This window comes from Euprymna scolopes, chromosome 13 (assembly GCF_053919585.1).
Source record: "Euprymna scolopes isolate OS-2025 chromosome 13, ASM5391958v1, whole genome shotgun sequence".
NCBI classification, from domain to species: domain Eukaryota; kingdom Metazoa; phylum Mollusca; class Cephalopoda; order Sepiida; family Sepiolidae; genus Euprymna; species Euprymna scolopes.
Genome location: NC_136494.1, coordinates 10,495,888 through 10,512,632, shown reverse-complemented (window position 1 = coordinate 10,512,632; position 16,745 = coordinate 10,495,888). Strand labels below are relative to the sequence as shown.

The 16,745-nt window shown below is 35.1% G+C and overlaps 1 pseudogene; it reads right to left on the bottom strand.

Annotated features, from left to right (window-relative positions):
• Positions 1 to 1,397: 1,397 nt before the first annotated feature.
• On the bottom strand, positions 1,398 to 1,514 carry LOC145292430 (5S ribosomal RNA; annotated as a pseudogene).
• Between the last annotated feature and the right edge of the window lie 15,231 nt (positions 1,515 to 16,745).

Sequence of the window (16,745 nt, the reverse complement as noted above, 5' to 3'; positions counted from 1 at the left end):
TCGATTGTCTAGGCTAAATTTAAATCTAGGTCACTCCCGGTTTGGTGGTCGTCGTAACAGCAAAAACGTCACTTTTTTCCGTTGGTTTCCTCCTTCGCGATACGGGTTCGAGCCTGTCTTCCTACTACCACTTTTTTTCACAACAAACACCTCCAAACACCAAGGCTACGCCAGGCACCCATACCAATGTACTATAAACGTGTGTGTGCGAATTCTGTGTGTGTACAGGTATGTGTAGAAGCATGTATGGTAATGTACGGGTGTACATGCATGCATGTTTATATGTGTGAATGTCTATGTAGGGGTGCATGGGTGTCCATTTTAATATTTTATGACAGATTTGGTTTTGAATAAACGCCAAACAATGAGCTGACAATTCAAAATTAAAGATAGATTTTACCCTCTTGGCTATACTCGTTGCCTTACTGCTGTTAACCCTGCCCCACCTGCACTCGTGTTTCTATTTTTTCTTTTTTTAATTTTTTTTTTATTACATTTTCACCCCAAACAAGGCACATTGCCACTTTGGTGTAGGGGGCTACTATCAGGGGAAACATCTACTGGGGTACTATGTAGGGATTTGGGCAGCGAGTTGTTGGTTCACGTTGCACTTGAACTTATGCATGTCAGTACAGTTGGGGAAGCAGTGACCTGGAATGGAATTCCAAAGTCTAGCAGTTCTGGGGAAGAAACTACTGGAGTAGAAAGATCTTTTACATCTAGGGATCTCTGCAGTGTGGGGGTGGGATTTTGCAGCTTGTCGGGTCTGTCGAGGGTGTTTACGTCGTGGGGGCACAAGTGCTTGCAGTTCATAAGAGCATTCACCATTATAATACTTGTAGAACAGGCAGAGGGATGCAACGTTTCGACGATGGGACAGAGGCTGAAGCTTAGATGCTAGTTCAGGGCCTATCAGATTTGCGACTCTCTTTTGAACCCTGTCAAGGAGCGAGAGACTATTATTCACACTGAAGAAGACCGAAAAATCGGTCGATAATTTTGTGCTTTTTACTAAAGCTTTTCATTTTTTAAGACTATTTGTATTCCTACACATCAATAAATAGGAAATAAGTACAGAAATGATATAAACATTCATATATTTTTCGTATTGATTTTTAGCCACACGTGTGTATATGTATGTATATATATATATATATATATATATATATATATATATATATATATATATATATATATATATATATATATATATAAAGCAAGCCTTCCCTCATTCTTGACAGACTATAGATATTCACTGTCAGGGTGTCTGTGCCTGAAACTTTTGTGGCAAGAGTTGTGCAATTTCCAACCATACCTCTCCCGAGTCGACATTGTTAATTAACAGTGACAAGTAGAGGTTCAGGTCGACTGGAAGCAATGCTGAGATAAGCGGAGAGCACATACAGCGCCAAGAATTCCCAAATGGTCACCCATCTGGTACTAGCCAGGCTCAATGTTGCTTAACTTCGGTGATCTGGCGAGAACCGGTGTGTCAACGCGATTATGCCGTACAACATATATATATATATATATATATGTGTGTGTGTGTGTGTGTGTGTGTCTGTGTGTGTGTATGTGTGTGTTAGTATGTATGTACGTGTGTATAAATACATATATACACTCATAAGCAAAACAAAATTGGCCAAGAGTGAAAGAAGGAAAAAAATCGATTTTTCAACATTTTTCCATGAATTTTTGTTAATTTTAACTGAAACTTTATATTTTGTCAGATCATTAATGCATAAGTGGAAAATTAATCCTAAAAGTCGTAAGACCGCATCTTGCCGAGGATATAAAAAAAAAAATTGTAGGATAAAGGCAGTCCAAATATACTTAAAGCAGATTCTTGATATTTTAAGAAAAGAAAATGTGAAAACATCTCTTTCTGGTGTGAAGCGAATTGGTCAATGGTTCGAATTTGAATGCTTGATAAAAGGGAAACCTTGATCTGGTCGCCCTAGAGCATCCACTTTGAAGGACGACCACAGGCTTAAATTAACTGCTTTGAAGGATTGAAAGAAAACTTATTTTGACCATAGTAAAGAATTCAAAACAGGGGCTGGAAATTTTCTTGCTAGATATACAATATCTAGACGAAGGAAAGAGATGGGATTTTCTTCTAAAAGATTTGCAAAGAAGCCATTTCTATCTACAAAGAACATCAATGATAGAAAGAGATTTTTCCCGTGTTATGGCAAGAAAGATACAGACTGGTTCAGGAAGGTTTCTGGTTTGATGAATCAAGATTTTGTCTTTTTAGAGATACTTCCGGTGCTCTCGAACGGTGCAATCGAAGAACTGGAGAAATATTTATGCCAAGTTATATAAAAATGACAGTTAAACAAAGGAATGGCGGGATAATGGTACGGGGAACTTTTACTGCAGCAGGAGTTGGGGAGCTTATCAGATGTGAGAAGTCAATCAATGCAAAGAAATGCATTCGAATATTAGAAACAGGACTATTACCAAGTATCCAGAAGCTGGGAACATCCTTGAACATTATTTTTCAACATGATAATGCCCCTGCACACACTGCTAAAGTCACAAAATATATTTTTCTGATAATTCAATTGATGTGATATATTGGTCAGGTCAAAGCCCCGCTTAAAACCCAATCGAGAATATTTAGTCTATGATATCTCGTGCATCGGCTGGAAGAACTTTTTCGAATAATGACAAACTGTTGGAAGCTGTGCAAAGCGAATGGAATAACATCTCCTCTTCACAGTGTTCCACTTTGGTTGAAAGCATGTCTAAAAGGATTGATCTTTTAAAAAATCAAAACGGTTAGCTTACGGTTTAATTTAATTTTTACCTTAATGCCTGAGCTTTGAAGGCATGTTGGCTGCAAGGCTAAAAATTAAAACATGAACGAATAGCTATTACGTTACGCATGTATATTGGTAATGTCGTCGTTCCGATTTTCCCTGGTTAAAACCCAGTATAAAAGACTGCATGGGTTTGAATACTTTATATATTATGTTTCATGTCTGTAGACAAAAAACTCTAGGAGGAGTTTGGTAGACAATTTTTTTTAAACAAATGTATTTACGTACACATAAAATTATGTAGAAAAAAAGGTTTGTGTTTGCTACAACTATTTACGCAAATATTTCAATTATAAATTATGCGGAGGGTTTGCATGAATATAATTACAACTAATAGTTAGCTAAAAATAATAATCCCATGAGAAACCAAATAAACAAATAAGGAATTAATTAAATAATGTTTAAAAGAATATGCAAATAAGCTAGATCTTTTGCAGATGAGTGCAATTCCACGACCCATATATAACAAAGTTGTATTTTCTTTTGAAATAAACGGAAGAATGGCAAACCATTTCTCTTTCTTGGCCTTCGGGACAAACATCTGGGGTTGTCGAAGGACGAAATCTGCTTCCGGTGGGGCTGGACGCCAGGTTCGAGTTATCTCAACAACTCTGAGTTTTCCTTGACCTGGTGATGGCCCGAAATGCGTTGCCCTTCAACGCTATACTGAAAAGTGCCGGACTAGTGAGACCGTCAGGGTGTCAGCCGATGAAACGTCGAAACACGCGTTCTTTGATTGCAGTGGACTCAGACGGTACTGGGCGTATGTCAGCGAGGTGATGACTCATATCGATCCCGATTAACATCGCCCGCTGGACGTGTCCTACGTAATCTACAACGCAGAGCCGCCGTGGGATAGAGAGAGATGAATGGTATTTCTTGCGATCCTGGTTGTAGCAAGAATCGTGATATGAAGTTCAAGAGTGCAAAAGAAGTGTGGGGTTAAATTTTTTGTCGAGCCCCTTTAAGCACCAGCTGAAGATAAAGATCAGATGTGATAGGAAAAGATTATACTTCGATGCCTTTGACCGAAGATGGATAAAGATAGTGAACTTGGGCGTGCATAGAGGTGCCAAGTTGTTATTAATGTTTCCCGCCTAAGCATAGCCTACACGGTTTCAGATCCTGCTAGACTCAAGACCACTAAAACAACGATTAAACTAGATTCTTAGCTGGCCGGGTGAATGGCCCCCTCCATCCTCGACAAGAAACCTCCAAGATAGCCACACCATGATTCTTTCTTTCTGCCCGCGGCTACCCCAATAAGCAATCTCGGAGAAACTTCGCATACCCCCAACCCCGGTTTCTTTGATCCTTTTTAGAATTTAAGCCTCATATAAAAGGCCGACTTGCTTGTTTTCAGCCAACATCAAGCCGGAAAACAGTGGGCGTTTTACCACCTAGAAAGGGTTGGGAAGGTCTTACTTACATTTTGATTATATTTTTTGGAATTTTCCCCCATCCCAAGTGAATGAAATAAAATTAGCCAAACGACTTTTTATAAACTTGTATGTTTACAAATAGTATGTTTACAAATTTAATTTGCTCATAAAAATTATAAATAAATAAAATACAAAAATAAAAAGACAAACACACGATATAATTTGGGAAGCTTAGGTAGGACGACCCCTGGTGTATTGAGACCTTGTGGTGAATAAGAACTTTAGGTACAGTGATGAGGATGACCATAGACACCTCCTCCCCAATTTTTGAGTGGCCTTGTGCCTAATCTTTTGTTTATTACTGTTTTGTTTGTAAACTTTCAGAGTGAATAAAAAATATATAACTCAAAGTGTAGTATCTGTTTTATGCTGCACTTCATTTTTTGGTCTCGGTTAATGGAGAAGAAATCCTTCATGACTGATATATTTTTAAATTGTGTTACTAACCAAAGTGCCCCTTTTTAGGGAGTGGATTTCCCCCCCTCCACATTAAAAACTGGCCGTGTGTCTAACTCTGTCTCCGTTGGGAGGCAGATAAATAAAAAAATAAAAAAATAAATAAATAGAAAAAATGCCATTGAACTCGAAAAGGTAGAGTAATTAATCTTCCTCGCTTAGGCCAAATAGGATAGCGAATCCAATGAGTTGGTAATTAACTTAAGAATCATAGAAGTAGCCACGCATGCGCAGAAATAAAAGTTGCTTTTAAATCTGCCTGGGGACAAGGAAAGGTTCCCGCTTTCTGTCGTGGTATTTATTTGCTTCTCAACGAAAGTAAATTACCCACAAAGTGGTTTTTAATGTGGGAAAGCAAACTTCCCCCAAAAGGGGTCACTCTGGCAGTACCCAAATAAATAGCAATTAACTCAGTATGAAGGGTTTCCCCTACATTTACCAAGGACCAATTGTATTAAGTCAAGCATCAATCCCGGCCAAATGACCAAGAAATGCTCTGCCGCTTTTTTAACAGCTTTATACAAAAAAACCAAACAAACACCTGAGATGACGCCACAGTGTTAATTTTGTTTAACTCGATTAAAACAAATACAAAGGAAAGAAAGGATGTCCGTTTGCGAATGCGAGATATTACGATCTAGGAAGTATGCAAAAACTTATCGCGGAATCTAACCGACGTGAGAAATCCGACGCAAAATCTCTTTCGCAGACATACGCAAACGTTCCTGCCTATTTTGCCATATATATATATATATATATATATATATATATATATATATATATATATATATATATATATATATATATATATATATTCTTAAATCAGCCCAGCCTTGACAGTCATGTTTTAAATTTCTTCCATTTCTTTTTTCTACGTACATCTTATCTTTCATTTAATAAAATTATCTGAACTCATTCCCTTTTTCTTGTACCCATTTATGAATTATTCCACGGATTTCTCGGCATTTTGGATTACTTTGTACCATCTTCCAATTGCGCGATTCCCTTGGATTTTACTGAAAATGAAAATTTAACCAACTTTTTTGGATTATGGATTTTTGGATTTTTGGATTTTACAGTTATTGAATATTTTACCAGAATATCCATTCACGTGAAATGACCTTTTTCTTCTCCCTATTCTCTCTGTTTCACTATTTGTTACGAAGTAAGATCTATAACTTACTTGCAGCTTCAGTAAGCAAAATCGCATACCGCATTTTGTTAAATCCTACCCTCTGATGAGAAGGAAACCATTCCTTCGAAACTCCGCGGATAAAGGTCTATCCACTTATTTTTGTGCTTCCTTTTTAAAATTAAATATGTTTTTAACTCTTTTTCAAAGTGTTTCTTAACATGTTTAATTAACTACGTGTTCTTACATGCACACACACATATATATATATATATATATATATATATATACATATATATATATAATTATACGATTTTCCATTCATTGTTGGTCACAGCTGTCGATTAATGAAGTACTTTTCAAAAGATATATTTTCTGGCTTTAAAATAATAAGTAATGATACATACATATGTATATATATATATATATATATATATATATATATATATGCAAACATATATAATTACACACATACATATATGTGTACACACATATACATAATTGCACATATATAATTATATATATATGTGTGTGTATAGACGAATATATAATACAAGTAAGCACACGCGTATTATTATATAGATGGTGAAATTTCAATTAAAATATTTGATATATTAATGTAATTATACGATGTTTTCCTCATTGGTGGTCACAGCTGCCGACTGATGAAATACTTTTCATGTTAGTGATCATCTTATACGATCGCACCTGTTGTCTGTTCTTTTTAAGTGTTGCCTCCTGTCGTCTTTTACGACGGAGACAATGTGTGCCGCCGTGGAAATCAAGATTTAATCAAATGTTTCCGGCTTTTCAATTCCCGTCTTCATTACGGCCACCAACTTGCGTCGTGTCAACAAGTTTTGTTTTCGTCAGTGTGAGATTTCAACACAGAAGATGTTTTTAATAATGGCGCTCCTTCTGACAAAAGATCTTGAAACAGAAATTGGTAATATTTTTACGCGAAGAAAAGATGTAATTAGAAACGAGAGAATTCCCTCTACGAATAAGTAAAATGGTTAAATGATAAGATGTTAAAGTAGTTTTCTTAAAGCCTTGTTTAGTGTGTATATAGAGATAATTAATCTAGTATATATGTTTATAAAAGTGAGAATGTATGTGCGTGAGGACAATTCTCAGCCGATTTTGATATACAAACTTGAAATTTTGTATATAGCATAGTTAGATATGGAAAACTTTTTAATCAATTTTTATCCGAAAAAAAAAACAACTGTTAAGCGGTCAAAGTTAAAAAATATATATACGTATGAGTCGTCGGAATTTTATCTGTTTGCTAACTCTTTCACCTATGCGCATGCGTGAATTGTTCACATAAGAGATTAATCACGAAAGGAATAAGTAAGCTCAAAACATCTTTAAAGATGTATCAAGCTTGCCTAATGGTTATCGTAATTGACTAATTGACTTTAGGTTTGAGTTTCGGTCTCAATCCGGGGATTTTTTTTTTTTTACTTACAAAATGTAAACAGTTTAAAAAACAAACTTATACTCGCATCCACATATCTCAGGTTCTGTATAAATTACAATATAATATGTATTTTACGGTCGGGCAATGCCAGTCGTCCTCCTAGCATATCTATAAAAGTAAGAATATGTGTGTGAGAGTACACTTCTCAACCTATATACTCAACGAATTGTTGATCTGAAGTTCCGTATACAGCGTATTCAGGCATGTGAAAAAAAATTTAATAGATTTTAATTCTGAAAAAGGGTTGCGAATGTGTCAAAATTGAAAAAATTGGAATTGGGAGCCATCGGATTTTTATCAGTTAGTCAACTCATTCGTAAGGTTTGTAAACACGTTTTAAAGATCAAGGCAAGCTTGTTTAATGGTTATCATACTTGACTAACTGTTGTTAGGTTTTGGTTTCGATCTCAGCTCGAGTATTTTTTTTTTTTACTTACAAGAAGTGAACTGTTTAGGAAAAAAACATATTTTCATGCAATTGTCTCATGGTTTTTTCCCGATATTTTACTCCGTTATTTTTAAAGGAATTTACTGGTAAGTTTAATGAAAATAAGTAAAATGGAAAAAAAGCACTGAAAACCATTAAAGTGTTATGAACTTTTGTCGAATAAGACACTGCTGATCATGCACATTAAGAAAATTTTCCACACAATCAAAAATAATATGGCAACAACAGTCTGAACAATTTCCTTACGTTTCCTTAGCGCATGTGCATAATACAAATTCCTTGCTCATCAGTGATTACAACATTCTGTCTAATAAGGCTAGTGCACTGCAGCATCTGTTGAGGTTATAAAGCTTGAAGCTGGAATTAATTCTCCGGATGCAGACCTGGTAGGGTTATAAGGAGAACTCGGTGTGCCCAATTACCAGAGCCGCTTCTCGGCGTAGCATACAAAGTCCGACGGAAAGGAAAGCCAATATAGCCGGAGCCATCACGGCTTCAGGAGTTACCGGAAACGTGTTGCTGTGCTTCACCATCCGTCTATCGGACTCCAAACCGGATTTTTTTGTTTTGGTTTACTCCCTTAGGCATTTTCTTTCCCAAGGCATTCACAAAATAGTGAAGCTATTTGCCCAGAGCTGATGTCTATTTAACAAAGTGAAAATTTTGAACTGTCGCTACGTTTATCATTTGTTTTACCTTTTCATTTAAAAATCTAAATTTCTGTTTTCTAATTTCTTTCAAATATGGCGACATATTTTACAACAAGCAATCAGGAAGCGACCATAATACCTAAAATATCTTATACTAGTAGAGAGACCTGTCGTTGTCCAGGATCGAAATGTTCTATTCGCCTATACTTTTATTGTCATCTAAATCGATGAAATCACCCATTTTTCATTCAAACGATTTATTGTCTGTTCTACTCGGGGAGCCCCTCAGTGCACCGAGAGAAACTTTCACATGTCTCCCCGCAGCGACCTAATCCACAATAAATTTTAGTGTACATTGCACTTTACAGTTGATTCTATAAAATTATCTGTACATATGCTCTAATTGTGCCTTAAACACACACATTCATTTCGAACACGCCCTTGTCTTATTAAAAAACTAACAGTTATTTTGTGTAATTATTTTGTTGGATTAAAGTTAAACGTATACAAGTCAAGTATTATGGTTCAATTATGCTCTAAAAATACATATTCATTTAAAACGCGCCATTGTCTTATAAAGGAATCAGGAGTTGGTTTTATAAGCTGGACCTTTCTGCGTATGTGGTGATAAAACCTATCAGATGCACTTGCGAGGTCATGAAAGGTTATTTTACTTCTAGTCCAAATTGAACACGCTTCTTTAATTGGATTTGGATTCCTATTAGACACATTCCGATGGAAAGCCTACTTAAAAAAATATTCCCATACACATCAAAGACCTTCCTGTGACATTTTTAAAAAATCGGCCCAACCGTTTCCGAAATCATAGGGAACATATTATCACACACAGAGATAAAGTTCCTTTTATCTATACTATTATATAAAAAGAAGTTCCTTGTGTGTGTGTGTGTGTGTGTGTGTGTGTGTGTGTGTGTGTGTGTGTGTGTCTGTGTGTGTGTCTGTGTGTGTGTGTATGGACTCGAAAACAGCTGGACCGATTTTTATGAAATTTCACACAAAGCTGCTCTATGGGACTGGCAGTGTTCATCGATAGGTTTTGTATCGGAATGTCTTGGATAAATATTGATACATGATAATCTAAATAATTTAATGAAAGAAGGAACAGGCGATCCAGACCAAAGTTAAATTCTTACACAGTTTACCATCGCAAGTGCATTTGAGAAGTTTTATTACCACACAAGCCGAAAGGCCCGACATATAAAATCAACAGTAGGTTCTTTGATATGACAAAGGTACGCTCGAAATGAATGTTTCTGTTTAGAGCACAACTAAAGCATGATACTTGACTTTTGTATTTTAAACTCTAATGAAAACCATTATAAATAAAAATAATTTTATAAAATCAACAGTAAGTTCTCTACAGTGCAATGTAGACTACAATGTATTGTGGATTAAGTCACAGCAGACGTTCAATCGATTTGATTGAAAAATTGACGATTTCATCGATTTCGATGACAATAAAAATATGAGGGTGATCATTCATTCGTTGATCACCATTCAATCCCGAGCAATATCGGGACTCCCTGCTAGTATAATAATAGAGATAGGGATGTACCATTTAATACAACAAACTGTCATATATTGCAATTATTGAATTAAAAATTATTTATTCGTGTAGTGACTATACATTCCGTAAATTAATGATTAATTTCAAATTTATTCATTAAAGAGTCCAAAGTTTCTAAAAAATTGATGCAAAGCATTTCCAAATTATTCGAACGCATAGAAGTATTTTTTTATTTCACCCCAAACAACGTACGTTGCCACTTTGATGTGGGGAGGAGCTACTATCAGGAACCTAAGTTGCAGGGGCACTATGTAGGGAGTTGAGCAACAAGATGTATGTTCACATTACACTTGAACTTCTGCATTTCAGTACAGTTGAGGAAGCAGGAAACCGAAAGAGAATCAAAAGTCCTGCAGTTCTGAGGAAGAAGCTATTAGAGTAAAAGGCTTTCTTACATCTGGGGATCTCAACTTTGTAGGGGTGGAACTTCGCTGCTAGTCGGGTTTTTGGGGGTATTTTCTTCGAGGGGGCACAAGGGCTTGTAGTTCGTCAGAGCATCCACCATTAAAATTCTTGTAAAACAGTCAGAGGGATGCAACAATACGGGGGTGGAACAGGGGCTGAAGTTTAGATGACAGTTCGGGACCTATTAGGTTGGCTACTCTCTTTTGGACCCTGTTCAGGAGCGATAAACTAGTAGCAGATGCCCCAGCCCAAATGTGACAGCAGTACTCCATACATGGGCGAATGCTGGGTTTGTAGAGGTATAGGATACTTGAAGGAGTAAGTCAATTCCTAGCACGATAGAGAGTCAACCTTCTTTGCAGCGGCCTTAGCAATAATCTCGATATATCTATTCCAACTCATGTTTCCTGTGAACGTTAATCGATGGAGCTTGAACAGAAGTGCTACCAGACAAATTATCTCTAGCCATAGCTATTGGTGGTTGGTAAGGTTTTTGTAATTATTAAAGGAAACTAGCTTTGTCTTGGCAACGTTGAATGTTACCATCCATTTTTATGTTTATGAACTGACCTTAATAAGGCGGATCGTTTTGCAGTTTTTTAACTAGCAATTCTTTCCTGGCCTCAAATGTCATCACGTTTACATTTAATTAATTTCGGTTTTAAAGGATGAACAGTTGAGAGAATGCTGCTTCATATAAGTAAGTTCTTGAGGATGCCAATAATTTTTTTTTAAATTGTGATTTCTAATATTAGTGCGAATTTTTGGAAACCTTTTCTCCACAGTTCTGATAGTTCCTATTTACAATGCCTCCCCACGGGACAGAGTTAGACACCAGGGTCGTTTTTTAATGTGGAGAAAAGGAACAAAAATAAAAATTGTCTCAGTTGTGAAGGATTTCTCCTCCACCGAAAGAGAACAAGAAATGGAAGTACAGCATCTGAAGAACAGATACTACACTTTGAGGTATTTATTTGCTCCCCCACTGAGCAAATTAGGCACAAGGCCGATTTTTAATGTGAGGAGTGAAGGGTAAATGGGGATCAACTCCCCGGGGAGTAGGGGAGCTGGATAGTGAGAATTGGTATGAAGGGTTGTCCCTTCATTGACCAAGGTCTTATATGTGGGGTCGCTCCCACATATGGTATTTGCTTGCAGTATCTGCCGGTGATATTTATTTGCTTCCCCACTGAGCAAATTAGGCACAAGGCCGTTTTTTAATGTAGAGAGAGAGAGGGAGGGGTGGAGGGAAAGGGGGGACCAGCTCCCAAGAGGTGGAAAATGGGAGCTGGATAGTAACTGTGGTCTGTAGGGTGATCCCTACATTGACCAAGGTCAGATATGTGGGGTTACCCCCACATATGGTCTTTGCTAGTCATAGATTGCAGCATCTGTTGGAACAGATGGTATTTATTTGCTCCCCCACCGAGCAAATTAGGCACAAGGCCAATTTTTAATGTGAGGAGTGAAGGGAGGGGGAAGGGAAAAAGGGGACCAGCTCCCGAGAGGTGGGAAATGGGAGCTGGTTAAAGGTCAGGCATGTGGGGTTGCCCCCACATCTGGTCTTTGCTAGTCATAGCTAGTCATAGCTTGCAGTATCTGTTGGAACAGATGGTGTTTATTTGCTCCCCCACTGAGCAAATTAGGCACAAGGCCGTTTTTAATGTGAGGTAAAAACCAGCTCCCCTAAAAGTAGGCTAAAAGGGGGCACTCTGGTTACCAAAAATAATAATTGTCCCAGTATAGAGGGTTTCCCCTCCCTTGACTGGTACAAATTATCTTAAGTGCAGTATCTGTTCCAACAGATACTACACTTTGATCTTGGCCAAAAGGCCAAGTTAACTGATGGTTGCAGTTTAGTAAACCACATTTAGCTTTAAAGTTAATTTTTAAGTCGATGAACTTTTATTCTAATGCTTTAAGGCCATCAGATATAACATTAAAAGGGTTGCTGGTGAGAGAAAAAGATATCAACATTCATCAGGAAAATAATTTCTTATTTGAATAGTAAGATTTTCCAAATGCTCTTGTATTAAGCGATATAAGTAATTGATATAAATTTCATTTGCCTATTCTTCAACAACCTGCGTAAGTGTTATGAACGGCTATCATTTCCTTTTGTTAATTTTAGTGATCCAGAATTCTCATATCATTTTAAATAGCCATATCTGTTTCATAAAAAAATACTATTCCATTTTCATTATTTCTATTATATATCTAAATAAAAATGTCGAGCAGCTTTGCAAAAGTGCACAACATTGATATCCGTTTACATTTTGAACGTTCGAGAAACATTTGTAGTTCTCTCCTCAATTAAAAATTCTCTTAAACGCCTTTCCTATGTGTGAAACAGTAGCACTTCATGCCTTGAACCTAAAGTGCATAGTTGCGTTACATTTAGAGCTGCATTTAAAATAAATCTCTATATATTATAAATGTGAACTCGGCTGTCTGTGAATCGGTATCTACCAAAACACCATAACACTTTTTGGTCCACAGGCTTGAAACTTCATATATTAGATATTCGAATCCGTGAAACTAAACAATTTGTGTTTTAGACGGAAAATAACTACAAGTGGTGAAATTAAAGAAAAATGGAACTTAGGGGTAGTGATTCAACATAATGTGTGTGCTCTATGCATACGCAAATATACATTTATAAATTTAGCCCCGTAAATAGGTCAAGTTTTAATATACAGGTGCCGTTAGCTCATATGGTACCGAATACCATTAGGGAACTAAATGTTTTGGTTTCGATTCAAGCTTATGTGAATATATATTAAACTTTGCAGAACTGTGTTGTAAGTAGCTTTGATTTAACGATATTCACTGATTTAATCATTCGGAAAAACACGTTTTCGAATGACTCAGATAATATCTTCGTAGCTAATACTTGTTCATAGATCCTGTAGTGAGTTCCTCTGACTCTCATTTTTATTGGAGCTCCATTTTTAAGTAACGATCGCCCGGTTGTAAAATACGCTTAAGTATGATACTTTAATTTGTCCAGATTCCGTATACATTATTATAAAGTCGTGATTTTATAAAGTAAAACAAAAATATTGGAATACCATGAGCTAGAATCGAAATTTAAAACAAAAATGTAGAATTTAAAGCTGATGACGTTACAACTGTACCAACGTGACACTCATATAAACCGATTAAAAATTAAAAATAAACTAAGATGAATATACAAAATGTATAACGATTTTTTTTTCAATTTTGACCCCTTTTTTGACCCCTTAGAAACTAAAACCATTAGAGAACAATCCGTAAAAAGTCAAATCATTTGAGGACCCTTGCGTAGCTCTGCGACTTTTAGTTTCGGGAAAGCTAGAGTTTGAAAATATTGACACAGACAGATACATGACTTTTTATAAGATTATAAGCTAGACTTACTACTAAGCATTGCATGTTCACGTCTATACAAACTCCGCATAATATCTCCAATTCAATCGAATGTTCTTTGAATAAATAATTGATTAAACTAAAAAATATCAGCAGATGTAATTCTTTGCAGAAAATTTTAATTTTTGTCTTTTTTAAAAGTGAAGATTCTTATAAAGGTGTGAAAAGTTTTTCATCAATATTTTTACCAAGCTGTTCGCTAAACAGACCACGTTTAGCTTTTGTTAATCCTTGAATAATTTGAAATAAAATATCATTGGACATATGCTTTGTTTTATCGTTTTGCTGGACACGGATAGAGACGATAATTTATTTACTGATTTAGGACATGTAAAGGGACTTACAATATCTTTGCTTCGCGAAAAATAAAATTCTCAGCTATTGTTTGTGTTTTTTAGCACGTGCTATTTTTAATACACCGTGCATGCTATTTCAATGTCGCTGAAATTTTTGTTTTGAAATAATTCTCTGCTATCAAGCCGGCGGCTTTTGACACCAAAGATGTTTGCTTTAAAAAAAATCTATACTTTTATTTTGAAGTCAGGGTACTTTGAAGTTTAACTGCTTTCATATATTCATGTGTAAAATATTTACCTGAGTTCATATATTCATGTGTAAAATATTTACCTGAGTTCATATATTCATGTGTAAAAACATTTAGTTGCTTTAATATATTTATGTGTAAAAGCATTTAGTTGCTTTTATAGATTCATGAGTAAAAAATTCCAAACATCATACACTGTGGTCTTTCCACACCTGTAATAACTAGGGCTGTGACAATAGAATTTTCTTTTCATTCGTTTGACTCTCAAGTATATATCCGACACAGTAAGTACAGTCAATGAACCGAGAACCACAGCAGTCTTTATAAAACTATATAAGATATTAACGGATACACACTTAAGAGTCAAAACAACGTAAAGAATATGCTGTTGTCACAGCCCTAGTAATAACTATACTAGTAAATTCTTCCTTCAATAAATTACCGCTGTACTTACTTTTTCTTACACACACACACACACTCACATATATATATGTGTGTGCGTGTTTGTGTTTGTGTGTGTGTAAGAAAAAGAAAGTACAGCGATAATTTATTGAAGGAAGAATTTACTAGTATAGCTATTACTAGGGCTGTGACAACAGCATATTCTTTACACACATATGTGTGTGTATTTTATATAAGACTATCACAGCTAAATAAAATCGGTCAATATACTAGATAGAGCAAATAAATCATAATTTAAGAATTTAAAATTTGTGATTTTTAAAAGTTAAATTTCAAATATAGAAATTTTATTGTATGCAAGACAAAGAATACAGTATAGTAAAATATATTTCCTTAACCCATGAGTTTTCGATGTTTATACATCTCCCCGGAGGAAAATATTAACAAATATTATAAAAGGTTTGCACCTGATTTGCATAAGGTAATAAACTTAGAAAATTAAATGAAATATTTGGTAAATTTATACAAATACCGTGACAGCGAATTAGTAGAAAAAAATGTACCCTAACCCTAACCCTAACCCTAACCCTAACCCAGTTTTCAGATTCGTGTTCAGCACACCGAAACGTAACAGAATACTACGTAAAAGATTTTACTAATTCGCTGCCACGGTGTTTGTATAATAATACCAACTATTTTAAAACTTTTTACATTATTTTAGCTACATAGAATAAGGGGAATTGGATATTGATGCAGCAAAAAAGGATATTGAACATCAAATCGAAAGTGTATGCTAAATCCTGTAATGGAAGTTCTTGGTATTCGGCAGGTAAAAAGATCCAACGCGTATTGTAATAAATCCAAGGAAGCTGGTAACAATCCAATATATACATATTTCCACAGTTTTTCTTTAGTTTGATTGGATATCCGGTTAATCTTAGTGTATATCAATCCGGTAAAATGTTTTTTTCATATATTAGTTTCAAAATTCAGTTCAAGTTTTCAATCAATTGGTGAATAAAACCTCAAAGATATTTGTAGAAAGGCAAATGAAATAAAATTAAAATTAAATGAAAATGGAAATAATAAAATAAAAGAATTGTTTATTAAACCAAAGCAAAATAGTCTTTAAAAATCAGATGCAGTTTTGTTATCAATATTATATTTGTAAGTCAGCACAAGTGAAAACGTTATAATGTTGTTAAAATCGAAAAAATGTAAATTCTATTCTCTAAAAATAAGGACGTGAGGGAGAAAGAAAAAGACAAAAAAGGAAATTAAAAAGAAAATAAAGGCAGCGTCTAACAGGTGAAAACCTTTTATAATATTAGCTAATATTTTTCTCTGAGTAGATGAATAATCCTCGAAAACTCATGGGTTAAGGAGACATATTTTACTATACTGTATTCTTTGTCTTGCATACAATAAAATGTCTATATTTGAAATTTAATTTTTTTAAATTCCTAAATGATGATTATATATATATATATATATATATATATATATATATATATATATATATACGAGCAAACAGTTAATAAAACATGTTAAAAACACTTTGAAATGAGTTAAAAACATATTTAATCTGAAAAGGAAACACTAGATAAGTGGATAGTACTTAATCCGCGGAGTTTCGAGGAAATACTTTCCTTCTCATCAGAGGGTAGGAATTAGAAAAAAGCGCGATCGGATTTTGCATGCAAAATATTTGATGAAACAACAAGTAAGTCAAAGATTTTACTTGATAACAAAAAAGTTAAGCAGAAGGAATATAGTGAAGAAAAGGGTGATTACACGGGAATGGATATTCTGGTGGAAGATAAATAATCCAGTGACGATAAAATCCAAATGTATAACTTCAAGAAAGTTAATTGAAATGCAAATGGAAATTCAATTAACTTTCTTGAAGTTATATATTTGGATTTTACCGTCACTGGATTATTTATCTTCCTTTTT